This window comes from Bison bison, unplaced genomic scaffold (genome assembly GCF_000754665.1).
Source record: "Bison bison bison isolate TAMUID 2011002044 unplaced genomic scaffold, Bison_UMD1.0 scf7180017864473, whole genome shotgun sequence".
Classification (NCBI taxonomy): Eukaryota; Metazoa; Chordata; class Mammalia; order Artiodactyla; family Bovidae; genus Bison; species Bison bison.
Genome location: NW_011495034.1, coordinates 16,809,617 through 16,815,293, shown reverse-complemented (window position 1 = coordinate 16,815,293; position 5,677 = coordinate 16,809,617).

Below are 5,677 nucleotides of genomic sequence, written 5' to 3'. Positions count from 1 at the left end.
TTTTTTTTGTGGTTTTTTTTTTTTTTTTTGTGAGGGGGGGGGATATAGGAGGAAGGCAGGTTTTAAATTTTTTGTTATTTTTAAATATGTATTTATTTTTGGTTGCACTGGGTCTTTGTTGCTGCACGTGGGCTTTCTCTAACTGTGATAACAGGGGCTGCTCCTCGTTGTGGTGCATGGGCTTCTCAGTGTGGTGGCTTCTGTGGTTTCAGAGCACAGGCTTTAGACACATGGTCTTCAGTACTTGGGGCACATATGCTCTACAGTTGTGGCTTGAGGTCTCTGGAGCTCGGGCTCAGTAGTTTTGGTGCCGGGGCTTAGCTGTTCCACAGCATGTGGAATCTTCCCAGACCAGAGATTGAATCCGTGTCCCCTGCATTGGCAGGCAGATTCCTATCCACTGTACCACTGGGGAAGTCCTGTAATTCTTAATCTTTGCTTCTCTGTAAGTACAGTGTTTTCTCCCTCTGGCTTCTTTCAGAATTTTTTTCTTTGATTTTTTTTTTTTTTTTGTATTTTTGAAAATGATATGACTTGGTGTCAAACTTTTTGTCATTTATCCTGCTTGGTGTTCTCTGAACTTCCTGAATGAGTCATTAGTTAATTCAGTTCAGTTCAGTTGGTCAGTCGTGTCTGACTCTTTGTGACCCCATGGACTGCAGTAACACCAGGCTTCCCTGTCCATCACCAACTCCCAGAGCTTGCTCAAACTCATGTCCACTGAGTGGTGATGCCACCCAACCATCTCATCTTCTGTCATCCACTTCTCCTTAGAGGATTGATTAGGTGCCTAAAATTAATTTGGGGGAATTTCTGTCATTATTACTTCAAATATTTTTCTGTTCCTTTCTCTCTTCTTGTTCTGATATTCCTATTCTGCATACATTATTACTTTTGGTTTTCTACAGTTCTTGGATTTTATTTTCTTTTTTAAGTTTTTTTTTCTTTTCAGTTTTGGAGGTTTCTATTGAGATATCCCAAAGCTCAGAGATTCTTTCCTGAATTGTATCTAATCTATACTGTGTGTTTGTTTCTGTTGCTAAGTTGTGTCCAAGTCTTGCAACACCATGGACTGTACCCCACCAGGCTCCTGCGTCCACAGGATTTCCCAGGCAAGAATACTAGAGTGGGTTGCCATTTCCTTCTCCAGGGGATCTTCCCAACCCAGGGATCAAACCCAAGTCTTCTGCATTGCAGTGAATTCTTTACCACTCAGCCACTGGGAACCCCCCTATATAGTATAGGCCTATCAAAAGCATTCTGCATTTCTCTTAAAGTGTTTTTTTTCTTCTGTAATCTCTAGCATTTCTTTTTGGTTCTTTCTTAGAATTTCCATCTCTCTGCTTACATTGCCCATCTCTCTCTTCCTGCAGGTTGTCTGCTTTATCCGTGAGGGCCCTTAGTGTTTTAATCGTAGTTGTTTAAAATTCCTGCTCTGATAATTCTAACACCCCTGCCATATCTGAGTCTAGCTCTGATACTCTGTCTCTCCAAACTGTATTTTTTGCCTTTTAGTATATGCTGTATTTTAAAAAGAATTTGTGGTTGTACTGGGTCTTCACTGTTGTGTGAGGGCTTTCTTTAGTTGGGGCAAGCGGAGGCTACTCCCTAGTTGTCATGGCTTCTCTAGTGCAGCGTGGGCTCCAGAGTACACAGGCTTCAGTGGTTGCAGCATATGGGCTCAGTAGTTGTAGCACTCGGGCTTAGTTGCTTCATGGTATGTGGGAATCCTCCTGGATCAGGGATCAAACCTATGTCCCTTGCATTAGCAGGCAGAGTCTTAATCACTGGACCACCAGCAAAGCCCTCTTATAATTTTTTTTTGATAGACATAATGTACTAGGTAAAAGGAATTGCTGTAAGTAGGCCTTTAGTAATGAGGTTGCATGGTATAAGGGGAGGGGAAGTGTCTGTAGTCCTATGGTTGGATCACATACTCTTAGCCTGTGTGCTTCTGGACTGCGAACGCCTTATGTTTCTCAGCTCTCTGTCCAGTCCCCCTTAGGTGGGACACAGTGGCTAGAGTGGGACGAAATTGTGTGTTTCCCTTCCCTTAGGTCTGTTGCTGCTGCTACTGCTGCTAAGTCGCTTCAGTCGTGTCCGACTCTGTGCGACCCCATAGACAGCAGCCCACCAGGCTCCCCCATAGGCTCTGATAAAATCCCAGTAGGTTAGGCTCTGGTTAAATTTTAAGTGTCTCCCCAGGGCATATCTTTGTTAACAAGAACAGAATGCTCTAGCAATTTCAGAATGGTTCTTTTTACTCTTCTCTGCTAGAACCATGATGGATTTCTTTCTGATGTTTACTATGAGAACTTGGTAGAACTTCAGGTAAAAAGTCTCAAAGTATGCCTCCTTCTCCCAAAAGGACTGGGCTCCTTGGTGTTTTTCTCCCTCTGATTTGTCTGCATTGAACCTCCAGAAATTCATCAATTACAGTTTAGGTCCCCTTCCTCTGGCACTGACTCCCACAGAGGTTTCTGCTTGTGGGTTTCTGCTCTGTATTTGTGTCTCTCTTCAATTTGAGGGGCAGGGGTGTGCCTTATAGTCTGACGTATCTTACACATTTTAGAAGAATTGACTTTGGTTTGTTCAGCTTTTTACTTGTTAGGATGGATTGGCCACTTCCAAACTTCTTAAATGCTGGACTCTAGGAAACACATCAATTAAATCTTTTCTTTTTTTCAATTTCATTTTTAATGGAAGAATATCCAAATAGATGAATCATGTGCCTATTCCTCTCCCCTCTCACCCCACCTCTCAGGAAACATAAAGTATTTGGAGGACAGGGTGTCTGCCTTCTTCCTTCTTCCTGGCTACATTATCTCTGGCCTTCCTCCATATCAACTGAAAAATTTTTCATCATATCACAGCAGTGAATTACCAAATCTGGATTTGTAATATTGAATCTACATCTAGCACATGTACCTACATAATTAGATTATTTGACTGGTCTGATTCCCCCACTAGGTTGGAGGCCATGATCTAGAAGTGGCCCTGCCCCAGTAGAGGGACATCATTCAGAAATGCTAGGCTGCAGATCACTAGGAACCTGAGGGACTCAAGGGACTGGAGCGTCCTCTGAAGCCATAGGCGCCTCTCTTTTACAGGCTGAAATTATACAAAGGTGCCCTCTACTGACGAAAGGGTGGAACTGTAGTTACACGCCATGCGCCCCCTGCCCTGCTCTTTCTTTCCAGTATGAGGAAATGACCAACATGATCCCTGCTCTCTACCAGGCACTTCACATATATTATACCATGTGTCCTTGGATTTTTAATATTTTCACCTACAAGATGGGCACCATAACTCCTACTTCATAGTTGAGGAAAGTGGGGTTCCTAGAAGTGAACTGATTTCCTGAGTTCCCAGCGTAAAGAGGTATTGCTCAGATCTAAGCCAGCTCTGTCTGAAGCCAAAGCCTTTGCTTTGTCTACCATTCCCCTGATACTCAAAGTGCGGTCCAAGGACCAGCATGGGCAAAACTGGGAGCATTTACAATGCAGACTGAAGCCCCACACCAGATCCACTGCATCAGAATTTGTATCCTAAGGAGATAAAAACATTTTTAAGTACATTAAAGTTTGAGAAATATCCTGACTCCCAGGAAGTGTTAGGGGCAACTTGGCATGTGGCCTCCTGAGGAGAAACTGAGTTTTCACATTTCTTCTGTAAATGTGGATTTCTGGTCATAAAGCACTTGTCATTTTTTCATGTACTTTCTTGGCACTGGCTCTCCTTTATCCTGGGAGGTAAATAAGGTCAGTGATGATCAGTCCCACATTAGAGATATGGAAACAGAAGCTCAGAGATGGAAAGTGACTTGCCCAGAGCCACTGGCCAGCTGACATCCCACCACTTGATGTGGTTTGGCTGGAGGGTAAGCCAGCGGTTCCAGGATCTGATGTTGGTGCCAGCATGAGGGTTGGAAGTTCCTAAGCTTGCGTTCTGGGGTCAGAAGTCACCAGGCCAAGAACCCTTTGCTCACTTGTTCATTCATGGACGGCAAGAGGGCTGTCTGGCTCCAGTATTACTTCCTGTGTGTCCTTGGGTAAACCATGTAACATCTCTTAGCTTTTACTTCTGCATAGAAGTATGATGTGAATGATTCAAATGTGAATGATTCAAGTGCTAGCACAAAGTAGGAAATCAGCAAGTGTTAGCTGATGTTCATTCATTCACGCAACTATTGAACACTTGCTAAGTGTGTTCCAGGCACTGGCTCAGATAACTGACGGGTAAGGGAGATGTGCCTACCCCCATGGAATTTACAGTCTAATGGGGAAGGAAGACAGACACTGATTAAGTACTTACAAGTCTTGGCTACAATGGATGAATGGATGAATTTGGCTATTTATTTGCCTATAGCCTAGATGTAAGCTTTTCTTCCCTCCGTTTACTCAGAGAAAGTGAAACCACCCTCAAGCTCTTGGCCCACTAAGCAAGTGTGGAGCGTGGCCCAAAGCTGTCCCACCTGTGTCGTCTTTTTATTTGGCTGCATAGCATGTGAAATCTTAGTTCCCTGACCAGGGACTGAACCCATGCCTCCTGCAGTGGAAGCTTGGAGTCTTAGACACTGGACCACAGGGGAGTCCCCCACCTGTCTAGTCTCGCATCATGTTTCCTCCTTGGAGAGAGTCCTCATCTCCACCTGGAGGGAAGGATCTTTGCAAAATAGCTGAGCATGGATAGAGAGTGTGAGAGGTAGAGTGTGTGGAAGGTGAGCTGGTTAGACTTTTAAGGGGCAGCCATTGATGACTGAAGCCATCCCAGAATTCTCTGCTCTCCTCTGTGACTCCCCCACACCCTGGCCATGCTCCACCAACAATGCCCACTTTCCAATTCCTCAAACCACCATGTTCCTCCCATCTTTGCAAATGCATTTCCCATGGCCTGCAAAGGTCTCCCCACCTCTTCACTTAGTTCATTCCTACACATCCTTCAGAGGCCAGCTCATATGTCACTTCCCTTAGGAAACCTTCCTTGACTCTCCAGAGAAGCACCAGACCCCCAAATGTAACATTCTGTATTTTCCCTTCTTGGCATGTATCACAACTTGTGTGTTTATATTTGTGATGACTTGCTAAGCAAAGGGAGAGCAGAGCTGGTGTGTTTTGCCAAGTATCTTCTCCCCAGCACTTGAGCACGGTGTCTGGCTCCTCAACTGGGACAACGGGGCCTGCTCTCAACACCAGCCTCTGAAAGGACAAAGCGGGGATGCTCAGGAGTTTGAAGCTCACCCCAAAACTCGAGGTTGGTGGGGGGACATACAACACAGAGGCCCATGTGTGCCTGCACAGGAGGGGGTGAGCCAAGGCAGAGTCCCAAGTCAGCGGGGAAAGGCTGATGGGATGTGGAAGAAGGCAGAGGTGTCTAGAACCACTTGAGGTTTCTTGCTCGGTAAAGGGAGTGCAGTGGGCCCATTCTCAACTCAAGGGTCATAGATAGTGAAGCCAAAAGGGGCTTGCCACATCCCAGCCCCTACCGCCCACCCAAGTCCGTCTTCCTTCTGCCAGTGGCCTGGACTGTCCCCGGTGTTAGACACAGATCACGCAGCTCAGCAGCACAAGTCCCTTTTTATTAACCTTCCTTTCCGGTCTGAATGTGCACAAGTAAAAAAGAAACAGTAAAATGCCCAGGCAGGGAGGGCAGGGGAAGGCGCTCCTGAGGTTATTAG